At 51.7% G+C, this 26,460-nt stretch overlaps 1 protein-coding gene across 3 annotated transcripts in view; it reads right to left on the bottom strand.

Annotated features, from left to right (window-relative positions):
* TNR (tenascin R) overlaps positions 1-26,193 on the bottom strand; it is a 173,665-nt gene extending 147,472 nt beyond the window's left edge. For 2 of the 3 annotated variants that reach the window (XM_053663733.1, XM_037145574.2), the window contains exons 1-2: positions 26,051-26,193; positions 12,324-12,423 (exon numbers count right to left, since the gene is read on the bottom strand). The gene's annotated coding sequence lies outside the window, so the exon portion shown is untranslated. The remainder of the gene's footprint in view (positions 1-12,323; positions 12,424-26,050) is intronic. The other variant, XM_053663732.1, reaches the window with a different exon arrangement.
* Positions 26,194-26,460: the final 267 nt, after the last annotated feature.

The raw sequence follows: 26,460 nt of genomic DNA on the forward strand, positions 1-26,460 counted from the left end.
CTTCCCGGTAAGTGTGGTAACCAGGGTGAGAGGGAGAGGTGACCCACTGAGGAGAGGGCCCATCCTGTGCTCATGAACTTGCCCTCCACCATGGCTTTGATCTGATTGCTTGCATTATTCCCAAGCGGGTGAAGTGGGGATTAACTTCACAACCCGCCCAGGGAACATGGGATAATGCTCTGAGTGTCTGTCCCTCCCAGACAGGTCTGGGCAAGCCGGTGCTAACAGAAACTGCGCTTTCCATCTGAAGTGACAATGGCTTTGGGCCAGACTCTCCCAGTAAGTCCCGGGTGTCTGCGAGAGTCCGTGTTGAAGGGAATGGGGAGAATTAGGACACAGGCTGTAAGGAACTATTCTAGCATTTTGCTCAGCAACGGAAAAAAAAAAAAAAACCACACGTCTCTGACATGCGTTGTCTAGTTATTATACCCGTTTTCTCATTTTGTTGGTTCAGGTGCAGATGTGCGTACAGGCTCCAAGTCTATACACCGTGTAAGGACAGAAATAACTTGTCCCTGCCAAACCATGAGTTGGATATTTTTATGGTACTGATACTTTTTAATCCCTGAGAACCCTGAAGAACAGAACAGTACGTCTGTGGGGCCGGAGAGACCTTCCAGAGATGGCAGCTGGGGCCACCCTCATCTTCATACCCACGGCCATTCCCATGACTAGGGGCACTTGAGACATTTTTCCAGACACTTCCTCCCTTCCCCACACGCTGCCATCGCTGGAAGGCCTCACTCTTTCTAATCTGGCAGGAATAGCGTCCAGGGGCCCCAGGCGGCCAGTTTTCCCTAGAGCCGTTCTAAAGAGTCCCTGGTCAGCCAGGAAACTGCCACGTCATTGTGTGAATCCTCACGGGGGGAGAAGGGCACCCCGGTGTGCACGTGTATGCATGCAGGCAGAGGGCGCTTTTCCGGTGGGAAGCACAGGCTTCTGAGTGTGGCTCAAATCCCACTGTTAGGACAAACCTACTCCGAAGGTCGGTCTGGCCTACACTCGCCAACCCTGCCTCTCCCACCTTGGGCCCAACCTTCGCCCTATAAGGGCCTCGGGTAGACACATAAACAATGGTTCCCACCCGAGACGACATGGGAAGATCCCAGGGAGTCTCGAAAACAGAGGGTCACAGGCCCTGCCCCTTACCAACAGGATCAGACTCTCCCTGACGTGGGACCCAGGAGCCTGTATTTTTGTAAAGGCTCTCCCAGTGGTTTGGGTGCAGTTGGTCCAAGAGGTGGCATTTAGGGACTGGAGGCAGAGGACACCTGTATTTCACAGCAGCCTCCCTCCTTGTACAGATAACGAGTGGACGGGGCTGTCTCTGCTGCCCTCACCGGCTCCAGGTCTTGCCCGCGTCTGCTGGCTGCCCGACACGGGGCCGGGACCATCTGTCTGCTTTCAGGTGTACGGTCTACACTCTGGGCTGCTTGATGCAGCAATGCCAGCAGCAGCGGGGCGCCCTGTGAAGCCCACTCTCCCAGGTTCCTTTGCAGAGCCCACATCAAAGGCTTCCCAGCAAAAGCTGCCATGGCCTCTCCCAGGCTGAAGCCTCAGAAGCTAAACAGTGGGCCCCGGAGGATTAAGGTCCCACTTCTCCACTTGGAAAGGGCATTAGTGGTGAAAATGATGTATCAAAAAATACATAACCATCCGTATGCATTCCCTTCTGCTGCAGACGTTTTGTTTACACACCTGCTCACCAAAATGTTCCACTGAGCTCGCGTGTTCCCAGGCCTGATTTCAGACCACACACAGTGAGCCCCGGTGGTTGCTGCAGCTGCCGCTGTCCACCCCGAACTCCCTGGTGCACGGCAAATGCCTTGTACCAATGGCAGCAGTTGCACTGAGGCCAGATTACCCAGAGGCACGCGTCTGGTGGCAGCTCTCAGGAACCCCAGTCCTGGGACCTACGCACGTCTGCTTCGGTCCCCCTCCGCCTGCTCCCGCTCCTCCCTCATCTCTCCCACCACACGGCTAGCTCTAAATGCCGTCACAAGGCTCCTGATTTTCACGACGGTCATCATCTTTTCCATTAATGTCATTATCTTATTCCAGGGTCCATTAGAACTCCCGCCATAATGAGAACTTTGGCTGTCGCTGTTCATTACGTCGCTGGTCACCCACGGCTCCAGCTGTCGTCAGGAATGCCCTGTGTGCAGCTGGCACCTGGACCCTGCCGCCCCCCCTGCTGCCATTAAGGATGATCATCTGTCCACCCCCCCGGAGCCGGCACTGCATTGCAACCCCATTACCTCCCTCGCCGCCCCCTCTCCATTTCAGCTGCCCTCACCTTCTCCTTTCCAGCCACCAGCTTTCCAATTACAACTCCATTATCTTTATTATTACCTTGGTTACAATCGTAATTGTCCCCATAACAATTTTCATGTCTCTCCACCCCTCTGCAATGCCAGACCCCGGCCACCTTTGGTGGAGTGTCAGGCGTCCCTGTGACACACTGGACGTGTACTCCGACCGCCCCCCAATCAGTGTCAGAAGCCCCTTCTTTTCCTTTATCGCATCCCCGGGACCATGTTCCCCATGAAAGACCTGCCCTTCCCACAGCAATTTCACCACTGCCATCGTCGTTCTTATTCACAGCTCACTAACTTCCCTTTCTCTCGCAGCCAAACACAAGGAACCCTCCTCTTACAACGCCAGCTTCTCATCTGCATGAGCCTCTGTGACAGGCGCCTCTCTGGCCCCAAGAATCCTTCCAACCAATTTCTTCCTCCAAGCAGTCCCTGTTAACAGAACCGGCGGGGCGCCCCTGCACGCCCGTGTGCGTGTGCGGGGAGGCGGCGTCCTACCACAGCCCTGCTTTCTCTATCAGACAGGGAGCTCACCGTGGGCCAGCCGGCCTCCTCTCCTCCCCAGAGCACACAGCATTCAGAAGGTGCGGTTCACTGCGCGAGTCAGCGCCTCGCGCTCCTGGTCTGCACACTCAGAGGGACCGCTGGGCACCGAGCCCCAGGGGAACCTCGTGATGGAGACTCCCCAGGCCCTCCTCCGCTTGCACCAGGCTCCCTCCCCAACCCCACCTTTCCTAGCAGAGCCCCGTGTCCTGAGGCTGTTTTCCCCTCTTCTCCCACCTTCACTTCTCATGCTCTTCTCTGCACACCCTTCTCCAGTGGCCTTTGGACAAAAAAAAAAAAAAAAAAAAAAAAAAAATCGGATACAATAATGAGCATTGCAGAGTGAATAAATGGGTTCCTCTGGGGACACCTGCCTTTCGCAGGGACAGCCAGGAGGGGCTATGTCTTTCCAAGAATGTCTCCCAGATGGCAGAATTTATTTTTTAATTTATTTTATTAACAGTTGAGGGGAGGAGGTGGGGGGGGGATAAGCCACAGGGCACGGAGATTTCACAGCGCCAATCAAAATGTATTTGGTGGGCACTGTCCTTCTCTGAATAAAACCCACCTGAAAGGCATCTAATAAATCACCCTGGACCTACCCATCTCTCCACTGCTCGGAGGCTACGAACGTCAGCGGATGAAGCCATCTCGTCTGTGGTGGGGTTTCTGCGAGTTCTTTGCACCCGGTTGTCAGTGGTATGAGAACTCCATTGTCAGAGATCGGTCTGGAGTGTGTGTGTCTTTTCTGTGCAAATGGCATTCTTCTCAGGCAAACTCGGGGGAGACGATGCTTCGTGTTGCGATTACAGAGACGACAAAACTGGCTGGCACTGGGCCAAGCTACGGTGACTGCGGGGACCGCAGACTTACTTTCTGCCTCTGGGTCCTTGGTCTCTGGCCAAGGTGGTCTGAGGGTTGGCCCAGGAACCCCAGGAGGTGAGGCAGCCGTGGGGGCTGCTGGACCGTCTCCGTCCTTGGCAACATTTTCCTTCTCTTTCTCTCTTTCTTCCTCTCTGTGAAGTCTTCCTTTTCCATAGTCTGAGGTGCCATTTGGCCTTCCTGGCCTTATACCGGCTTTACGTCAGAGGCTCCGCTCCATGCCCACACCCCCTCCCGCAAGGTCCTCTGGGGCCGTCTCCGCCCCTGAACCCTGTGACGTGGCCTCTCTTCCAGTTGGTTCTCAGGAATGCAGCCCAGCCAGTGCCAGGGTGTGGCAGTGAGCACCTCGTTATGTCGTCCTGTTGCTTCTGCGTTTGTTCCCTGGGGTCAGAATTGCTGTCTGGACTGAACCCTAAGCTCCTTCCGAGCAGAGACCATGACATTCGCTACTGTCCTGCGGCCCAAGGCTCATCCTGTTGTATTGGACACACACGTGTTACTCAGTGCAGACTTGCTAACTGGGCCTCCTGCTCCTTTCTCTTATTCTACCCTCATCGGCCTTGCCTTGCCTTGCCTTCTGCGTCCTCTGTTCTCCTTCCCCTCTTCTTCTCTGCTGCCTAAAGGTCCCCCGGGCTGGAGCCCCACACAGCCCTGGCTTCAGCCTGTTGGGTGCAGTCCAGGGTGGGGAGATTTCTGGCTCCTGGTTGCCTAGAAGTGAGGGATGGGTGTAGGAGTGACAGGTAGGGACCGCACTGAATGGGACTCACCCTCGTCCTGTTAGGATCCCTTGGCTTGGCATGAGAAAGAGAGGCCAACCTCAGGGTTATACCAAAAGGGGCCACAGTAACAGCTGTCATGGGGCCACACGCAGAAGGAGTCAATCACAAACTCGTCAGTGCTGGTGAACTCCCGACCACGTTTGTTAGCTGCACTGTAAATAAGTCTATTGGGAGGAAAGTCTGGATAATTTAATTGGCTCTGATGACATAACAAAGGGTAAGTTTCCACGAGCATTTTCACCATCACTACGGGGCCTGCTTACGACCCATTCTCATCAGCATGTTGGGAAGCAATTTCAGTAAGTACTCAGCTTAATCAATTTGCATCTGCACAGTGACCTCTGGGACGCCGTGCGTGGGTCCCATCATGCAGTGTGCTCCGCAATTCTGTCTCTTCAGACAGCATATTTCTCAATATTTGTACGTGGCTGTCATAGTCAATCAACGCACTCATATGTTCCCTCCTTTCCGCCGCCCCCCTTGCCCGGGGACGCAGGAGCCCAGCAGCATCCCCGCCGCTGTGTGTCAGGAAACACTTGCTCGCTATTCCCGAAAATCTGGAGGACTAAGAAGACAGCGGGGCATTCTGGTGTAATGGAAATGACAGAAAAACAGGAAAATGTTTTATCAGCTTGTTTTCACAATTAAGTAAACAATGAGCACTTATACATGGCTGATTCCTCAATTATTCATGGTTTGAAGCGCTTGAAAATTCAATTCAACTAAATAACCTTTCCTTTAGCTCTTCTTAGGAGCAAGGTGTTGTGATTTGAGGAAGGGACAACAAAGATACAACCCACCAGGGAAAGCAGAGACGCACACCAACGACCGGGGTGCAGGCCGAGCCTGGAGGGGCAGAACAGCGCAGCCGGTACACTGGGCGTCTAGTGCGGGAAGGCAAGCATCTGCCCGTATGAGTCCAAAGGGGGTTCTCGGAGGATGGAGGGGATGCTCTTCCCTGTCCCCAGAGCCACTCCTGGCTCCGGCCCCCATCACCTCTTATCTGGAAGATCAGAGCAGCTTCTTATCCGATCTCCCCCCTCTCATTGCTCCTTTCCAAGTGATCTTTTTTAATCTCACTTTTAATTTTTCTACATGTGTTTACTGGTTTTAGAGAAAGAGGAAGAGAGACAGAGGGAGAGGAGGGGTGAGAGAGTGAGAGGGACGGGGAGAAGGAGAGAGAGAGAAACACTGACTGGTTGTCTCCATATGTCCCCCGACTGGGGATGGAACATGCAACCTACGTATGTACTGTGACCGGGGATCAAACCTGCAACCTGTGTGTGTGTCCTGCCTGGGAATCGAACGTGAAAACCTTTTGGTGTACAGGACGATGCTCTGACCCACGGAGCCACGTGGGCCAGCCGAGTAATCTTTTTAAAAGGCCATCTGATTATGTCACAGCTCAGCTTTGAACCCTCCATTGTTCCCAATACTGCAAGAGAGCGTTCAAGTTTCTCAGGCTCTCGCACTTCAAGATAAAATGCCTGTCATCCTCTGAAGCCTTAACCCTCTTGTGCCCTGGCCCCCACCACGCACACAGTGCCTGCTACACAGTGGTGTCAATGGCCTTGCACTTCCTGCTCCCTCCGCCTGGACTGGGCCTCTCCTCTTCTTTTCTGTTCTGTCCTCCCTGGCTCCCCACCTGTCTGGAGAGCTGCTACAGCGCTCTTCTTCCTGTCCTCTGCCCCCAGACAGGGCTGATGCTTCCTGCCCCTTTATAGCACACGACCCCTCACCCCACCTATCACAAGCGTTGTGGCCTGGGGAGGGTGGTGTGCTTGGCTGCCTTCTAAGAGTGCATCCTCCTTGTGGTCGGCATCCAGGCTGGAGAGCACGCAGCAGGTGATCCACGCAAGTTTACCGAACTAAGTCAAATCGTTTATGTGGGGAGTTAGGCTTCACCATTTTCCGGGGGATTAAGGGGTAAACACATGATGGGCAGTGAGTGCGGAATATGCTTTCAGAGAGTGTGAGATAAAAGAAGGAGGTCCAGAGTCATGAAAGCACGCAAAAGCTGTTTCTTTTCATGGAGACGGTGATCAGAAGAAGGGAAGGAACCGACGGGCCCTGAGCGAATGCGAGTGAGGACCCACTGAGGGCAGGAAGGGTCTGCTGCAGTGGGCGGGAAGGGGGCTCAGCGTTCACTCTGTGGGAAGGTTTGCCTTGCGAGGGGCAGGGACACTTTGGCCCCAGAGGGACAAAGCAAGAGGCATTCCAAGAAAGAGAGGAGAAGAAGCAAGCAGAGTCCTTTCAGCTCGACCCCAGGCTTAGCAAAGGGCCAGGCAGCCTTGCCTGCAAACTGCCAGCTGACCCACCCAACACCCCTACATGCTCCCTACGTAAACGGCTAGATATGGAGAGAAAACACACATAAATGTTGAGAAATCCTTTAACTTTTTAAGAAATGGCCTCTTCAATACTCTGCCCTCGATAAATGCTTAGCACCACCGAATGGCTGTGCAAAGGAGCATGGGAGCCCTGCCGAGCCCCCTGAACTCTGCCCTTCACCCTCCAGGAGGCTGAGCAGCATGGGGGCCCCAGTGGGCTGTGCCCTGACAGAGGCCAGTAGGTCTCAGCTTTGGGAGCGAGTCAAACCCTGCGTGCGAGTCTGGAGTCCTTCTTCACTGATCTTCTTCAAACCTGTTCTGTTCTCAGGAGACAGCTCAAGTGGCCATTCACATTCAAAGGACAGTTTCTGCTTAAATCCATTCAAGCCACACCTTAAATGGCCTACAGGTTTTTTCTTCCACAAGGGTCCCTGAAAACTGGGTGAGTTTTGAAGATTGTTAGGACCCGGGCAGGAGGAGCAGGTGTACCCTCAGCTGTGCCCAGGCCCAGGGTCCCCCCTTGTACCATTCTCCTGTGAGGCTTAGAATTCTCAGTGTCACTTCAGGGAAACATGGCAGACCAGATATTCCCCCCCCGCCCAGAATGCAAACCCAAGGTTGAAGCTCAAGGGTTCGCTTCTTCTGAAAGGCTCTGCGAACTGCCATTCTTTGGTTAAATTCTAAAAGGAAGCTTAAATTCAGGGGCATGTCTGCAATGACCACATCAGAGGCGCAAGCCATGTTTTTAAAAACCTCGAGATTTCATTCTAAAAACACCAGGGGGTTGGTTTGGTTTGGTTTGGTTTGGTTTGGGAAAAGATGGGAAAGAGAAGACAAGGGAGGTTTTGTTGACTTTTGGTAAAAATCCATTCACCTCTGCATCGAACAGCACGTTTACGCTCCCTTTCCCACCGCGCCCCTTGTCATTCCGTGTATAACCTCCACGAAAACCTACAGAAGAGCACTGCGTGGGAAAGCTGTCATCATCCTTCAGTGGCTTGAGAAGGGCGTTTCCCCTCCCCAGCACGAAACCCACCTGTAAGAGTTATAGAGGGAGCTGAACACACCCACCACGATGAAGCATTTGTGCTTCCGATCATTCAACATTATTCTCAGAAAGAGTCGGGTGTTAACAACACTAATGCTACATTAACTGAGTAAATAGTAGTTGCTCAGTAAAGGCCTATTGCCTGGAACTGAAAGTTATCAGCAAGTGTGGGAGCACAAACAGAAGTTTTCCTGTAGACCGGCAGGTAGACTTTAGCTCTGCCCTGGGCCCCTTGTCCTCAACCTACTCTTCCTTGAAAATGCATGCTCATGAAGACACACCAACACACAGAATCCTAGACCTTTAGAGATGAAAAAGAGACCTTCTTGGTGCACACAAACCCAGTTTCAGGCTGCAGAGAAACTCAGGAGAAGACTGCTTCCTACAGGCAACAGAGTCAGCCAGGGACGCATCTCCCTGCTTGTGTAATCCATGTGCAGGACATATGCTGTGAAAACTGGGCTAGACTCAGAGAAAGGCGGACTGGAAACTGGTGGAAGAAATGGCAATAACTTAGGAGATGCAGATGATCCCGTCTTACTGGCAGAAAGCAGGCATGCTCTGAAACAACTTCTCAGGAAAGTGAAAGGAGAAAGTGCCGAAGCATGGCTGCACTTGAGCATCAAGGAGACAAAATCATGACTGCAGAAGCAATGCATGACTTTACCATGACCATGAAGACACTGAAATTGGCACAGATTTTGCTCACTTCGACTCAGTCATCAATTCCCGTGGAGACGGCAGCCAAGAGGAGGCTGAGCCTCTGAGGGGCAGCGACAGAAGAATCAGGGAAGATCCCCGAGAGCAAAGATGTGTCAACACAGACCAAGGCCAAGATCACTCACACCCTCCTGTTCTCAACTACTACGTACAGACGTGGAAGTTGGACAGTGAAGAAGGCTGATAGGAAACAAAGCCACATTCATTGCAAATACGGTGTTGGAGAACAGCGCAATGGGCACCGTGGACACTGGAAAGACCACCAAGGGGTGCAGGGCATAGGAAGCCTGGAACGTCCCTGGAGGGGACAAAACCAAAGCTCTCCTCCTTCAGGCGTGTCATAAGGAAGCTGGGTTCTTTGGAAAAGACAATAATTCTGGGGAAAACAGGAGGCTGAAGGGAAAGAGGAGACCAAATGCGAGATCGATTGTCTCCATAAGAGAAGCCACAGGGAGGAGTCCCCAGGAGCTGACCAGGGCTGTGGAGGGAGGACAGGACATGGCAGACCCACCCCGCTCACCCACGGGGTCACCAGGAGTCGGAGCTGAGTCAACAGCACTCGACACACAAGCAGTGCTTCCAAGCCGTCTGCGGTCCAGAGCAGCCCTCAAGCTGGGAGCTCAGCTCCCCCAATATCACATTTATCTTAATTTGGCAAGAGGCTGAAAGCCTATCTGGGGCCATTTAAACTCTAATGTTATTAAGGGCTCATCTAATCAGCTTTTAAAATAAGCTGCTTTCAAATGCATGGGGAACGAAGGTAGGGGAGCAGCAGGCCGAGGGAGGCAGCTTGGGAAGCGCCCCTCTGTCTGAGGGGCGGAGCAGCCAGCAGACAGCCGGAGGCTTTCCTCTTTGTGACTTCTGCCCCTCCAACAACAAACCACGCTGGTGAACGGCCACTTGTAAGTACAAGGGGAGAGGGCTTTTCTGGACAATCCACGCTCTCTGTGAAGTCAGTTGCACACGTGTGGCAAGGCTTGGCAGAGAAAGTTGACCAGCCTCCGTTCCGGGAAGTGGCTGTGAGATTTGACCGACAGCAGCTTATGCTTCTGAGAACTACCTCTGAACACCACATCCTGCAGACTTCTGAGAAGGCCCACCCTCAGGAGGCCAGCAGGACCCCTGCCTGGACCACTGGCGATTGGTAGCTGGCCTCAGGGAGGCCCCTCACATCCAGCTTGGGTTTGAAGGGACCTCCACCAGGCCCAGGCTGAAAGAGAACTTCACCCTGGTGTGTTTATGGCGCTCATGTGCTCGGGGACGACAAATCTGATTTTTGACACCAGTTCTGATGTGGGTTTTTATCTTCCCCCAAACCAAGCGGTTCTCTGCAACATTCACTTCTGACACTCTACCCAGAGAGAGCGTCAGACCCAACAGGTTGGGGACTCAGTCCCACAGGACTGTCCTCCACTTCAGATGGCAGCCACAAGTCCAAGTTGTCACCTATGCTTCTGAGTGACTGGCTACAGGTTGGAGGGTCCCATGCCCCCCTCTCTGGGTTCAGTTAATTTGCTGGAGCAGCGCACAGAACTCAGGAAACTGGCTTGCTCTCTAGATTGCCGGTTTGTTACAAAGGATATTATTAAAGGACACAAATCAACAGCCCAAGTGAACAGCCTGATGAAGACCCCTCCCACTCCAGGGAGCCTCTCTGTTCTCATGGAAGCTCTGTGAACCCTGACCTTCTGGTGACTGATTAAATCATTGGTCACTGGTGACTGAAATCTCCAGCCCTTCTCCCCGCCCCATAGATAGAGAGGCAGGACAGAAAATTTCAACCCTTCAGTTATATGTTTGGGTCCCCAGGCAACCAGCCCCCATCCTTAGGGGATTTCTGAAAATCACCTCGTCCACATAGGGGTGGTTGAAAGGTGCTTGTTATAAATATCAATACATTTTTACTTCTCTTATCGCACTTAGGAAAGGTCAAGGGTTCCAGAAGCTCTGTGCCCAAAACAAGATGGAGACCACTATGTATTTCTTATCGCACATCACAGTGTCACCGGGGACATCCCAGGCCCTGCTGTAAACATCGGGCTTGCCCTCGCCTTTCAGACAGGTCACTGACTCAGCCTGCAGGCTGCTCCCCGGGAGGCCTGGGGCAGGACTGGGCTCGCTCCAGAACCTGGGCGAGGTTTCTCTTCCTCCTGCCCACCCTCCGCACACAGGGCTCCCGGGCCCCCAGGTGGGGTCCTGGGCCCCTCTGTTGCCCTCCCCATCCCTTCATCAGAACCTTCAGGTGCCAGTGCTGATGACAATACGTGGGTGTTTTGTCTAGTGAATAACTGGTCTCCCCTTTACACCAATATTCCTTAAATATTTACTCAACATCGATTTAGAGGATGGCAGCACCCTAGGTCTCATGCTCCCACTGAACTCAGCTCATTCAGAAGTCAGTGTCAAGAGCACTATTTTTGTCTAAGCAAGTTTCTCTTTGGGGGCAGGGGGACCTTCATCTTTTTACGCAAATGGTTTGTCCAATACTCTTTAGCTGCACAAGTACGTTGTCTGAGCAGAGTGCTGATGAGTAAACATATCTCTGCCTTCACACATTTCCAGTGATGCTTTCGTGACAACCACCTCTAGTTGCTGCCCAGATGGTCCACCTGTGCCAGCTCCGCTTGGCTGCAGGGGACTTAGTGTCCACCAGCTATTAGCCTGGAAACAGGAAATTAAGCAATTCGCTCTTAAGTGTGAATGGCTGATAGCCAGCTTGGTTCAATGATGTCTCTTGTGAGTCTGTATGTTCAGAGGTGTTTTAAATGGCCTTGGCACTAGTCAAGTGTCCCCAGGTACGGTAGGATGTCCCAAAGGACACTCTGGGTTGATTTCAACGTGGGACTTCTTACCACTATCCAGTGATGGGTAATGGGTGCATGGTGCATCTGAGGAAGGAAATGAGTTTCTTCCTGAACAAACTAGTGATCACATGAACAAATGGAGGGAGAAGGCTGGTGGGTGTATTATCACTGTTTTGTGCAATGAGAAAGGGCCTCACTTGTTTCAAAAGTTCCCAATTCAGACTATGGAGTTTCAGCACCAGGGAGAGCTATTCAGGGTCACCGAGTGCCTGTCAGCCTGTCAGCTCTGCGAACCCTGAGCGCTTTCTCCCACGGACTGCTTTTAGACGTTACCATTTCAACCCAAAAATTCTTTAGACACATATATGCAGTGTTCAGACGGAATTAGGAGAGCTTTTAAATTAAAAGAAATAAAATGACAGGTTTTTTTTCTCGTTTACCCATATAAATAGTTACGGATAAAGATAAAGAGATGGATATTTTTTTTTCAGTGTGCTTATTTGGGTCTTGGAACTCCAGAATTGGTTAAGTCAAGTGGGTGAATAATTTAGCGCCTGATTCATGCAGGCCTAGTGTGGGTGCAGTTGGGCTAGAGAATCAAGTTCAAGTTCGTGGAGGGGCTGAGTGCAGTAACACACTTTTATTACCAACCACATCATGAAATGCACTTCAGAAATATGTTACGAGAAGCCCGAACCTTGGCGTCTGGTTTCCCCAGCCTTTTCCAAGGTGACCTGAAGCCCAGGGAGCTAGTGCACCCCACCACCTCATTGCAGGGGGACCGTACCCCAGGCTGTTGTTACAACAACAGAATCTCAAATCCCCAGGAGTGAGCAATGACCAGTGAAAGCCTCACACTGGGCCTTGCGATGATAGGTAATAAAAGGTTCAGAAAATGGTACCTTTAGTGATGGGCTCTTTGATGCTTTCTCTTCCCTGCAGGTCTTTAATCCTAACGCCCACACGAACCGGGCCTCCACGAGGCTATGATGATATGGGTTCCTGCAACAGGAATGGGGAGGAAAGAGATGCATTTGTGGTTTCAAAATAAGGAACCGTGGTCTCCCCTTCCATTCCAGTGCTGCACCTTTTCGACACCCAGGGAGGTACCCAGTGCTGATTTCAATTTTGAGAGGGAAGGGAAGGAGAAAGGAAAATGTTGCCCCTAGCTCCCCCAACAGCAGCCAGGTTAAAGCGAACTCTTATTTATTACGTTATTGCCCCTCTCCAGAGAGTTCTATTTGTTTCAGTAATTTTCTTTTATGCATTCTAATAGCTTTGCAATAAAGTGGTAAATACTTAAGGCAAAAAACTGTACAGAATGGTAAGTCCAGAAAGGTGTTTTATGTAACAAATCGACTCTGAGATCTTTGAGGGTGGCTATAGTCCCACATTTAGGTGGTCTGATGTGACAAAAGCTTGACACTTCCTCCGGGAGGCCACTCATCCCCCCTAAACCCAGGGCCCTCTGATGTCCTTAACCTCTGAGGACTTCCTAAGACATAAAGGTCACCACTTTGTGAAGATCTTCTTTTGAGCTGTTCTCACTCTGGATTCTTAACCCCACAAGGGCAGACTCGGTCCGGCTCACTGCTTCTTAGCTCTTGTCCCAACTACAATGTCAGCACAGAGCAGTTCAAAGCAGCAGCAACATCTATGGCAATGGGGAGTTTCCGTGGCTGCAGTTTGTGAGTCTCATTAAGTATGGCTCCTACATAGAACTTGGGCCAGGTGCCCCTACACGATTCCCAGGGACCACTGACACAGTCCCCTGCAGGGTGGTTCTGCCTGTGAGGGCTCGCTCCCCACAAACCCCTCTCCAAAGGCCATGCTGAGCCTCAGAGGTCTCACTGAGAGGCATCCAAACAGGGTGTATTTGCAAAAAATTAAGTAGCATCGGACAGCGGAAGGAGCAAGCCTCTGGCTAAGGTGCAGGCTTGCTCGTCCAAGTTATTCCTGAAAAAAATCAATCTTCCCCGGAGGACCTGCGGGAACCTCGGAAATGGGAGGAAGTAGAAAGATCACTTAGTTCTGGAAGGGCGAGCAGATTCCATTCTGCTCCCTGCCGGGCAGGGCAGTGTGGACTACAAAAGGGCTGGGTGCGTTTTCACTCCAGTTCTAAACCGGCTGCTCGCCAATCCGACGAGTGGCAGGCCCTTTGGACAGTGTCGTTTGGACAGCGGCTGCCCCAAATCTGCAGCCTCTTTTCCTAGCAGGTAGTTCTGACATTACACGACCTCTCTTTCCATGAAGTTAAACCCCCATCCTTTCTGCATCCACCTGTTGACCCGATTTCTTCTCATCGTCTCTGTGGGGGGTGGCGGGAGGTGCCCTCGCCCTAGGAAAGCTCATCCAATCTCTCTCGAAACAACTAAGTCAAAAGTCACCCAAAGGGATGGCAAAATCCTCTTTAGGTCATTAAACACTGACACCTTCAACATGCTGTTTCATTGCCATTTCTCCAACGAGAGGTGTAGACATGGTCATTCCTTCATTCAACTCCCAGTTATATTTTTCACTTTAAATTTCTTTCTGTGGCGTTCTTAAAATTATTGAAGTAATACGTGCTCATCGTAATAAGTGGATTCAGATGAAGATACACACAGAAAAAGTCCACTCTTTCCCTCCAATCCCAGCCCTTCAGGTAACACCCTCACAGACAAGGACAGACAAGAACAGCTCCTGCAGAGCTGTCCGAAGTCAGGTTCACGAGAAGGAGACTGAGACGGTGCCTTTGCACAAAGGTGGACCGGGCGCGCTGATACCTGGGACTTCCTCCCCTGGGGGAGGGAGCACAGGGAGCGGGACTGGCCAGAGGAACTCGGGAGCTGGCCTCTGGCCCCCACCATCCTTTGCATGTGAGCTGCTCCCCTCCCCGGGGAGGGGACAGCCACGACCTTAGGCATAGCACCTCCCTTTCGCTGAGAGCGACCCCTGAAGAGGAGCTCAGCTGTGGGCTGTCAGGGCCGACACTCCTAGCAGCCAGAGGGGGGTGTTGAGTGCCTCTGTTTGGGGGCACTAAACAGCACCCACCACACCCACCCTCTCTTGTGCTCCTTTAAACCTAATTATGCACAAACATACAGATACATGGAGTATTTTGTTTACAGCTTTTAACTGAAATCCTCTGTGATGTGTTCTGTCTCAACATATATACATACATCATCATTTTCCCCTGATTTGGTGATGCACACATACCTGTACTTGACCTACACAAAGACCGTATCAGATACCAGGCATTTTTAGTGCAGTCGCCTTATTTTTTTTCTGTGTTGCCTGCCTCTCCGCACCTCCCCTCCTCCTGCACCGTCCACATCGCTCTCCACCCCATGGGGACAGCATGGAATGGGGACTTTTGTACTTGCCCTCATGCTCATATAACCACAGACATACGTGTGTGGGTGGGAGTAAATGCACTCTGGTGTTTGGTCACGGGCGCAGCCACTCAGGATGCGGCCACTGTGTGCCAGGCACTGGGCGCAGAAGAGGGCGGAGCCTCTGCCGACGAAGGAGAGGGACGTGGACTGGCGGTTACAACCGGAGGAAGTCACTGAGGGAAGCACACACCACACGCGGAGTATGCAGAGAATCAGAACTAGACTGCGGGGCTCCGGTGCCTGGTCTTGGGTACGCTTTTCCATTTTACCGGCTTAAACTAAAAGAGGGTTCAAACTGTGCCCTGCACGATGGCCAGGCTGAATTCGAGCAGGCTTGTGCTGGCCTCCCTGACGTCACCACCACTGCTTGTGGCAGCAGAAGGCTCAGCGCGCTCCCAGCATGCTGGCCCCCGTGATGCATTCGGCACCGGCTCACGAAGCGACCCATCTGACTTGGGCACAAGCCGTGCCACCCTGAAAAGACATCACATGGAAGCCTGTCCTTGGAGTAGATTTTCATATAACTGGAGGGCAGGGAAAGGATGATTATATTTATATATGAATTAATAATACATCATAACTCCTTTCCCCCTGGTTATAAGCTGGTGGGTCACACTGTGGGCAAGCGTGCCTGCGGCAACAAGTTCCAGAGGCGAGAGACAAACACCGAGTGCTTCCAAATCCTGTTAGTCTAACACACTTCCGGCGGGGGTGGGGGAGCAGAGGGGGTGGGGACGTGGAACCCGAGAGGTGTCTGTGCAACACAAGACTGAAGAGCAAGGCAGCCGGGCTCCCCAGCAACTTCAGCGCAGTGAGGTGTCCTTGCTGCCCATTCTCCGCGCCCCTCACTCACCTGTACTTCCCTCCAAGTGCCCAACCTTTTGTTCATTCTGCTCCTGGGGCCAAAGCGTAACAGCTCATCACTGGAAAAAAAAGTACTTTCCCTGTGAAACATGGCCCGAACATGTGTGTTCTGTTTTCTTTCCTCATCAGGGGCTGATCCTGCTCCTACTCAATGTGTGTGTTCAGGAGCCCAAGGGCCTGGGCTGGACTTCCTCACGGCGGGTGAGGGGCCCTGCTCTGATGGCCCAGGCAGGCCCTGTGGATCTGGGCAGTGCAGAGTACAGCCCAGGGGGCCCTGTGAGCCCCAAGCACAGATTTCCCCCAAAGCCCTGTGATTTTCCCCCTTTGGCCCCAGTGAATCATGGGCAGAAGACAGACGCTGCCAGGCCAGGTGAGATGCAGCAACTCAAACCTGCACACTTCAAGGCACAGTTCATTTTGCTATCCTGCGTACACCCTGGTACTTGGTTGGTTCAGGGTTGTTTATTGCAAATTGCTGGCCGTCTTCCTGTAAATAGCCTCGTGATTGCAAGGACGCTGATCAGCTCCCTACATAAAACTGCCCAATATTCTAAAGTACTGTCCATTGATGTTTTTTCTCAATTCTCACAGCAGTCCAGATTGTGAATGGCCAACAAATTGTACCTAGTCGTCCTGATGAGAAAGCGGGGAATTTCGGCAGCAACCGGTGATCTAACCTATGCCTGGCTGCCAAACTCACAAGCTCGCCCGCCTGATGGGAGCAGGAATGACTGCAGTTCACGGCTTCTACTTTCAGGCACCAAATCTGAACGTTTCTTAGAAGGATTTCTCTGAGCCATTGCTACTGGCAAGACGTGGAAAGTTCATGAACACAAAATTATTACCTGTGGCTGCAGAACCACTTACCCCCAAACCCACTGGCTTGAAGAAACATTTACTGCCTCGTGGTTTCTGTGGGTCAAGAATCCAGAAGTGGTGTATCTGGGTGGTTCTGGCTCAAGGTCTCACGTGAAGTTGCCGCTAAGATGCCAGTGAGGGCTACTGCCATTGAAAAACGTGCAGGGGCTGGAGGATCAGATTCCAAGGTGGCTCACTTGTGTGGCACTGGGATTGCAGGAGGCTGCCCCAGCCGGGCCTCCGTGGGCTGCCTGAGTGCCTTCGCAGCCTGGCTGGCTTTCCCCAGGGCGAGCAGGGGCAAGCGACCCAAGAGAGGTGGGTGGAAGCTACAGTGATTTTCATGACCTTCCTTACCATCATTTCTGCACCACCCCACTGGTTACACAGACTGTCTGCATTTAATTAGGAAGGAGGCAACACAAGGGGACGAATACTAGAAAGCAAGAATTCATTGGGGGTTGTCCTAAAGGCCAGCTACCACAAATGCTTTTTCCCTTCCTCAACCACGATGAAGGTCAGAGAGAAAACGGGTCAGAGAAAACACGTTGCTTCTTGCATCTCCGTGGAGCAACACATGGAAGCATGTGGAATTCGGCTCAAATACTAGCTCTTATGAGCCACACTCTCTTGGAAAAAAAATATGTACTCAGTTCCTTTTCTAATCTGTAACATGGGAATAATGACATTTCCTTACAGGGCTGCTATGAGGATTAACTTCGGTAATAGATATAAAAGGCTTAACTCAGTGCATGCGAGAAGGTTCAAAACTTGTTAGTTCCTCTCTCTTTACCTCTTATTCCACCACCTGAACGATGTGGTTAAATGTCCCCAACCAAGAGTCAGTCTTGCTCCTCCGGTTTCCAACCCAACGGAGGGCCTCAGCCTTGGCAATTTTTATCTTTCTTTCCTTCCAGCAAAAGATTTGCTGATGCTTAATAAAGTCAGAACGTGTGAGGGACACTGGTTCTTTCATATCTTAATTAGTAATTAATTAAGCAGAGGTGCAGGTGTCTGGAATATTTGACAGATAGGCTCAATAATTATCCTTTATCATTGTTCCTAATGGAAAATATGGTCAGGGTGGTACAAGCCTTCCCAGAATCTCAGGTTTAATTGCGTGACCCAGTGGAAAATCAAATGAGCAGGCTGCCCTTCCCACACTGTTTCATTAAAAACACGTTGACACTTGGTGATGCCCTGCACTCAGGAGCTCGGCGGGCCTGGCATCTCAGGCTGTGATCTTCAGGCTGAGAAGAAGCAGGGTCCCTTCAGGAGAGCATGCAGTCACAGTTACCAACCACGCCAATGATGCCGGGAGCATTTCATTAACACCCTCCCTGCCCAGGAAGGTCTGGGTTTGAAGGTCAGAAGAGAATGCTGCTCTACGGTCTGAGCCAGATGGAGAAGAAAAGGGAGGGGCTTTTCCGATGTTTCTACAGTCCTGTTGGCTCCACCTCCCAGAAGATCTAACCAAGAGCTGCAGCAAGACCTAAACTTGGTGAAGGCAGCTTCACAACCTCATGTTCTCACACGAGGAGGGATGGCAGGCAGGGGGCCCAGAGCCTCGCCACTGCTCGGAGGGCAGGTGGGATTGAGCCCTTGGGGGGAATCTTGGGCAAAGTAAGCTGGGGTGGGGCCTCTTGTTCTGACCCACTCGTGGTGGGGCTCTCCACAGGCGTCACTGAAGGGGGGCTAGACAAGCCACCCCAAGGCTCCAGTCTCCTACAGCTGACTTGAGACTGTTGAACGCGTCAGACCATCCTTTCACCCTGGAGACTGCGTCCCCACCGGGGATCACGTGGGGTCCGCGCTGGCCAGATGTTTGAGTTTGTGGGGACACATCCTAGATTCAGCGCTGTACCATCACCACTATTTCCAAATGGATTATTACCTGTAGGTTTCAGGGATCTGATCCCCATGCCTGGCAGGTGTGGAGCAGAGCGCGTCAGTATCCCTCATCCACTGGGTAACGTCCGTTACTCTCAGTTCATGATCCCAACGAGAGAGAACTCGTCAGGTCTAAGGAGAGATCAGAGACCAGGGGTGGGGCTGGACGATGCCCGCGGGTCCTCTGGGCTGCTGGGCTGCTGGGGCATTCTGGCTCTGGTTCTGTTTCTTTTCTTCTTCTTCTTCTTTTTTTTTTTGCCTCAAGTTAATTTAACAGATTTTTTAAGTTAAATTTATTGGGGTGACATTGGTTGATGAGAATATATGGATTTCAAGTGCACACGTCTATGATTCATCATCCGTATATTGCACTGTGTGTCCTCCACCCAAAGTAAATCTTCGGTCACCGTGTATTTGGCCCCCTTTCCCCTTTTCTACTCCCACCCCTTCCCTCTGGTCACCACCACACTGTTGTGTCTGTGAGGTTTCGTTTGATGCTTTTCTTATCTGTTCATGTGCTGCTTCCGCTTTTATATCCCACAATGAAATCATATGGTTCTCAACTTTTTTCTCTGTGACTTGTTTCGCTTATATCATGAGAGTCTCAAGATCCATCCGTGTTGTCGCAAACGGCTGGGAATGTAAACTGGTACAGACACTGTGGAAAGCAGTAAGGAGGCCCCTCAAAAAACTGAGAGTAGAGTTACCGTATGACCCAGCAACCCCTCTTCTGGGTAGTTACCCTCAACATTTGAAAACCTTCATTTGCAAAGATATATTTTCACCCCTGTGCTCACTGCAGCATTATCCATGGCAGCCAAGACATGGAAGCAGCCAAAGTGTCCCTGGATAGGTGACCACATACATAAAGGACGGGTGGTACAGGTGTGCAGTGGAACACTGATCAGCCACAAGAAACAATGCACCGCTGCCTGGCTCTGTTTCTTGATGCTTCCTTTGCCCTGCCTGGGGGTAGCTGTGCTGTAAAGAGCGTGTGGTCTGTTTCCATCACTGGGCTCTGTGTAGCTTCCAGCCTACACTCACGGTGCTTTGAGTTGGTTCCTTATTGAGCATCCCTTGTGCCTTTACAACCCTCCACTACGACCTACGGGGCTGGATGGCGCAGACTCAGCAGCCGAATGGCAGATCAGCAATGCACTCCACGTCCGAAAACTCAGACGACTAGACCAAGTGTTAACAGTGGTTTTCTCTGGGGCATGTTTTTATCTCCTTTGTCTTTGCTACTTAATCTATATTTCTTAACTTCTCTATTATGTTTGCATTTTGCTACCGCAATGAGAGAATGAAAGTTATTTTTAAAATTTAGGAAATGTGGTTACCACTTATTTTACAAAGTCGCACAGTGATGGTCTTTAGCCTGGGGTTCTCGGAGAGCCCACAGACCGCAATGGGGAAAATTACATCATTAGTTTCCCCAAGCTCCAACAAAAACCTAGCAATTCCTCTCCTTTTGAACACAGGCAACAAGTTACGATAGCATTAGCTGTAATTTCGTCACCAATAGAAACCACAGATATTTTTATATCTCATTACAGTTGGTGCGGATATGCTGAAATATTGTTTAGGTTTATTACTACTTCAAAATCACAGTAGTTATTAGAATTGCCAGCAGACCTTGTTATTTACTGTGTTAATAAAGAAGCCTATATATTACCATCCAGCAAATTGGGTTTTTTTTTTCAGTATTTTGATAATTGCATTTCAATAAAAATGCCTCTTTCTCGGCAAGCCTATATATTTTATCGTACACATTTATGCCATTATTCTGAGAAGGGGTTCATAGGCATTGCCAGGCTTCCCGAGGGCTCCAGGACAGAAAGAAGGAGAATCAGCCCTGGCTTGGAAGGGCAGGAAGGCCTGTGTTGACACTGTGGTGCTCCAGGTCCTGGACTTGCTGTGTGGTGGTGCCCTGCCGAATCCTCCCTACACACTTAAGAGGAAAGTGACTGCCTCCATTCTACAGCCAGGAAATTCTGACATCGAGGGACCAATAACTGGCCCAAGGTCATTCAGCATCTACGTGTTAGAGGTGAGGCAGAGCTCAGGCAGAATGCAGGTGGCTGGCCACCCGTGTCCTCCTCTCAGCCCCACGGATGGGCCAGAACTGAATGTGCTACCTCGTGTGTGCCTGTGTGTTCAAACCACAGGGGAGCCTGTTGCCTGGAAGTCGATAGGATGGTCTTGACCTTCCCAACCACAAGTGCAGGGTCCAGGCTCTTTTCCTTCACTGACCCATCCCAAACCCCGCAAAGGTAGTAAAATGAAGGGATTATATTTCAAGCACTATGTTGATGAGTAAATATTATAGAATATCAGCCATGGAAGGCACCGCCCCCTGGCCCTGCATTTCACCCCCAACTTGTGTTCCAGCCTCATCCTGGAGTCCTGGGGATGTCCTCGGCCAACCTGGCCTTCCTTGTCCTGGAGGCCCCTCCCCAGCCTGGGCCTCTTCCCTGCTCCACTTCCCATTCCTACCTCTTGGAGCGCAGTCTGTCTGCATCTACAGGAGACAAAAAGTTCTGGCGGCCAAAGCTTGACAGAGACAAACGCTTCATTACCAGGTCTCAGCTGCATGGTTGTTAAGCGATCACCAAACTCAGACCGCCACCCTTGAAGGGCACCCCTCAGAGAGCTCCTAACTGGGCCCTAATTGCGTTTGCTGGACATTGATTACCAGCGTAACTTCCTGTCTTAAGAGGCATGTGCTCTCCTTAGTGAAAGCAGCCAAAATTCAGGCCAAAAAGGGAAAGAGAAAGCTCTGGGTCTAAAGGCGCCTCTGCACCTGCTATAGAGGCCTGGCTTGCCCGGGTGTGGACAGTGGTGTTTCTTCTCTCCTTTAAATGGCTCCTGAGGAGCAGGTGACTGGCTAACCCGGTACTTGGTTGGCAAAGGTGTGACCCTCGGGACCAGAGGCTGAGTATATTTTTTCTGAGGGCGGCTCTCAGGTCCTCCTCAAAAATAGCAAATTTCCTCTCAGAGGGCCTGACCCAGAGGTCACGTCTTTCCAACTGGCTCGGAAACATCTGTCTTCTCCAAGCAAGTTCAATTTTAATTTGCTCCATGTCATCGTTTCCCTTGGATCTGCAATTAAGGGGCACTCGGTTACTAAAATGATAAAATCAACTTCCCAGGCATGTGACGGAGGACTGTCCTCTGGGTTTTGGATGAGCCGGGAGCCAAACCTCTGCTGCTTCTGCCCCAGTCCGCACAGTCTCGGAGGACACGGGACTCAGCCGGAGACAGAGATGCCCCCCAAGTCGCTCCCCCAAGCCAGTAGCCTGGGCAGGCACTTCTGCAGATCAGGCCCTGCTACAGGTGCCCGTAAACTAGGAAAAGCAGTTAGGGGAGTCCCCCAGTTCAACAGGGAGTGCATTCAACCAAGTGTCTGGCATGAATCCAGTGGGACACCACTGTCCTTTTGAGTGGGACGATTCTTTTTTCGGTAGACTGTCTAAAAAGAAATCTGGGGAAGCAGGCTACCTAAGCCTGCTTAGGTAATCTGTGCCAGAGAAAACCAGGGAGGCAAAGCTGACGGTTCAGACCCTAGTGCACCTAGGAGCAGCCCAGAACTTCAGCGCGAAGCCAGAACCACCAAGTGGAGCCTCCGGGGCACGCCCAGGGCTGGGGAGTCCGAACTTGCTCTGCTCAGATCCTGGCCTCGTGGGAAGCGGGAAGGGGAAATGCAGGGCTGGAGCAGAGAGAGCGGCTACCTGTAAGGTCACTGCTAGGCCACTGTCCCTTGGGCTACAGTGGCTTGAGTAGAACCTCAGTGCTGGCGCAGTCTGCAGAGGTAGGGAGTTTCATTCAGTGGAGAGAAGTACTGGGGAAGAATTAACATGAAGTGGGCCCTGGAAAGGAAGGCTTATGTTCTTTGCCAGCATCTGTCTTCAAAACTGAAAACTCTGTCCGAAACCTCAAGGTCCTAATGTCCTCGTAGGAGCCAGGGTTGTCATCGCACCTCGTGTTTTGCAGAGTCTACTCTCATCATTCTGGGTGAGTGGATTTCTCCTTGGGCGGGACTGCAGGACACTGCAGTTCCTGGCCTCCACGGACGCTGTGTCACCACACCCTCTGACACACACACACACACACACACACACACACACACACACACGCGCGCGTCTCCCCGTCTTCCCAGGGGACGGGGGGCGGAGCGCAGTCAGGACTCCAGGATCACCCAGCCTCTCAGCCTCCAGGGAGGCTGCTGGTGTCTTAGACGTTGGGTTTACACTCAGGAACCTGAGGCAGAGTCTGGGGGCCTCCTCGGACCCTCAGATTTTGCCCTGCCAAAGCTGGCGGGTCCCCAAGGGTAGGTTTTCAGGATAAGGCCACCGGCATGGGCTAGGAGGAAACCATGCCTTCAACATTTCCACCTCACATCTATGAGGTCCTTGGAGGCACAAATAGAGGCTTTTTTTCAAATCTCCTTCCCCAGGGAGGGCCTGATGAATACCATATTATAGCCTTGGGGAGGTTGGAGGGATGCTCCTGAATAAAATCCCACTTCACATCACAGTGGTCTGACCTTGCCCCTGCCCGGGAATGGAAGGGAAAGGGCAAGGAAGAGGAAGAAAAGAAAATTATTTACTGCTCCCTTACTATCTGCCAGAACTAAAAATCACTAAATAAAAAATGGCTCCTGCCCTTGAACCCTTGAACCCTTGAAAAGAAGCTCGCAGTCCGCGGGGAACACACTGTCAAGTGTACAGAGAGCCGTTTCCACATGGCTCTGTGCCAAGAGTTTAATGGAAGTGTGAGCAATGCCCCCTGGAAGCCTGAGCATGGAGTCCGAGGAGGCTCACAGCGGGGAGGAATCGGGCAAAGACGGAAGGACCAACCCTCAGATACGAGAAGGGGTGTCCCTCTCCAGAAACAGAGAACCAACTGTGCAGACACACGGGAGCTCCTGAATCTCAGTGTGAAACTGAAGAGAAACACAGACTGCCCCACTCCCCAATCTGCAGGACTGAAGTTCTCCAGAAACCTCACGGCCCCTTCTGGAAATGTTCCGGAACCAAGAAGGCCCATCCTTAGGCCAGGCGGTTGCTCACACGGTATGAGTGGGAGATCTGCACAAAACCCAGGTCCTTGTTTCTGAAACTCACATTTTTATCAATAGGTTCATACCTGTCTTACTATTTGCCCTTCCTGAGATATTTGCCTTTCAAACCAAAGCACAAGTCACTCACACTATAGCATGAATTAGTATCATCAGCTATTGGTCCAGGACACCAAGGGAGAGAAGAGGGACTTAAGGACTGCCATAGAGGACACCAAAAGGATAAAGAGAGTACGGCGAAGCCTTAAAAAACAGAGATAAAGAAGACAAAATACCCGTACATCACACCATGGGTGCTTTGACAGAAAGGGCAGCGAAGGGGGCAGGAGCTGGCACGTGGGTCTGGAATGCAGAGTGAGGAGGGAGCTGCTACTGCGTTCGATTTCTGTTTCTTGCTTTGCAGCCAGGCCACATTATTGCCATGGCAATTCCCTCATCATCTAGTCCTGCCTTGCATCGCACTGACAAGTGCCACCTGGAGAACGAAGGCTCCACATGGCCTCCCTGCATTCGGAAGCTGCGAGGTCCTGCCGCAGACAGAGAAATCTGTCCTTTTTTCATGGAAGAAACCTCAGGCGGCTCCCCTGTCCCACAGCTGAGCTGGGCGTCTCCCTCTGAGGCACCACTGATCCCATTCCAGGACAAAGCGACTCTGAGAATGTCATCTTCCAGAGTCACTCAGCTCCAGAGCCTGACTCCCATCATTCCATGGCGATGCCTGACTCCCAGCAGGACCGGAAGTACCAGACCATAGGGTTGGTGAGGGCAGAGGAAAGAGTTTCAGTTTCCTTTGGCTGGTCAGGATCCCTGGAAGAGGACCTACCAGATTCCAGAGGCCTCGGGTGATCTGCCGCTCCAGAAGGAGCCCTGCCTGCCCCTGTCTGCAGGGGCAGCCCCCTCCTGTCTACGGATAACTGTGGCCTGCAGCTCCAGGGTTGGGTCTCTGGACCCGAACAAGAGCCCCGGCCCTGAGAGAGGAAAACTAGGACTTCGTTTTTGGCACCTTTTCTCTCCCCCAGCCTTGGCTTCCAATCCGCCCGCCTGTCCCATGCCCACAGCTGCTGCCTTCACTTGGACTCCAGCCTATCCTGCCTGTCTCTCCTCCTCCTCCTCTTCCTCCTCCTCCTCCTCTCCCCATCAAGGCTTCCTGCCTCCACTCTCAACCCCCTTCCAACCCATTTTCCATGCTGTACCCAGAAGATACATCTAAAGTAAATCTGCTCAGATAATTTTCTTCTTAAACCCCTCATGTTTAAGATGTGCCCAATTATGATCTTCCTCCCTGTCCCCCTTCCTCCCTGACCCCCTCACTTGCTGCCACCCTCCCTTGCCTCATCTCCACACACCAACTCCTTGCATATTCCCAATTCCCACACTCTCACTCTCTGCTGCTGCATCTGCCTAGAAACTTCTACCTGCTTGAGATTAATTCTCCAGGAGTCACCTCCTCCAGGAAGACCTCCTGACACTCCAGGAAGGGGTTAGGTGCCGTCCCCTCTACCTCCTCTCCCCTCCACCACGCGCTCTGATAATAACCGCTCCAAGTTGTGTTGCAATCGCCCATGTGCAGCTGGGCACATCCTCAGCACCGGGCCGTGTGTGCCCACAGAAGAGCGTCAGCTGGCGTGACACCGCAGCCAGGACCGCAGCCCATACCCTCAGCTCCCCACACCTACGGCTCAGAGAACGCAGTTCACTGGGTAAAAGAAAAATGCCCACATTAAATAGCACTGCTTGCCGCTGAAAACTGTGTGCAGAGGGAAAGCAAACAAGTGATTAAGTAATGGCAGGCAAGTGTTTCGCTGAGAGTCCTATCCAAATAAAATAACAGGAAAAGTGCCTTTCAGTTCTGATTAACCGCAGTTGAGAATTAAAGATCATTTGTAACAAATCATTACAGTCCACTGATTAAAAATGAATGAGTTTGAACAGAGAACCATTACTGAATCTGGGGCTAGAAAAATAAGAGTTAAAGCCCATTAACATGAGACTCCCACGCCATGTGCGTCTGCCTGAGGCCGATGAATCATTCCCAGCAAAGGGACACCCAACGTCAGAAACAGCTCGGAACTACGTTCCAGTTCAGCTTGGGGTCCAGCCCCATGTCTGCTCTGGCAGGTTGCTCAGGTTTCTCTAGAGTCTCATTTCTGTCACTGAGAAAATAATAATGGAGATAATAGCGTTGCCGATGTGAGATTGAAACATACGAAATTGCCAACATTTGACAATACTGGACCTGCAAAAGTGGCAATTTCATATGGTTCAATGTGATATTTAGCCAAGAAGGTGACTGCTGGGAACAAAAGGAGGGGATGGTTGTAAAACTGGAAGACGTGGTAGGAATGCAAGACCCAGCACCAGAGCAAAACTGCACCAACCGGCAGCCACACCGCGCTCAGCTTGGGGCAAATCCCAGGAGCCAAGACCTTCCCTCTGCTGCATGAATCAATGTTAGGTTGGAGGAAGGGGAAAGAGAAAGACAAAAAGAAGTCAAGAATCCCTTCAACTCCCAAGCCAGGCCCTCCCTGTCTCCGCCCTGCCTCTCTCCAGGCCCCTGCCACACCCCGGCTGGTGTCTGATGTGCGAGCACAGGCTTGACTTCACCGTAAGGGTCCAGTGGGCTCATTCGGAGGCAGGCACTGTCTGGTAAGAGACACACCGAGTCCGTCTCTGGTTCTGGCGGGTCAGCCCCCAATATGGCCTCTTGTTGCCTTTGCTCTGAGGAACCCTCTGAATCTGAGCCACTGGTGCGGAATGAGTTAATAAACAAACGTTTGGATTAGTAAATGGGTGACTCAATGAATAAGCTGACTCCGCTGGCTGGCGGAGGGCCTGTTGCCTGTCCTCTCGCCATGTGACAGGGAACTAACAGAGGATAAAGTCGTTCTGCTCCCACACCCCGAACCCACGGAAAACACTGAGCTCGTCTGATGCGAACAATGACAAGCGGCTTCTTCGTAACTACAGAATTCT

Source organism: Artibeus jamaicensis, unplaced genomic scaffold (assembly GCF_021234435.1).
Source record: "Artibeus jamaicensis isolate MK-2021 breed Jamaican fruit bat unplaced genomic scaffold, CSHL_Jam_final contig_327, whole genome shotgun sequence".
Classification (NCBI taxonomy): domain Eukaryota; kingdom Metazoa; phylum Chordata; class Mammalia; order Chiroptera; family Phyllostomidae; genus Artibeus; species Artibeus jamaicensis.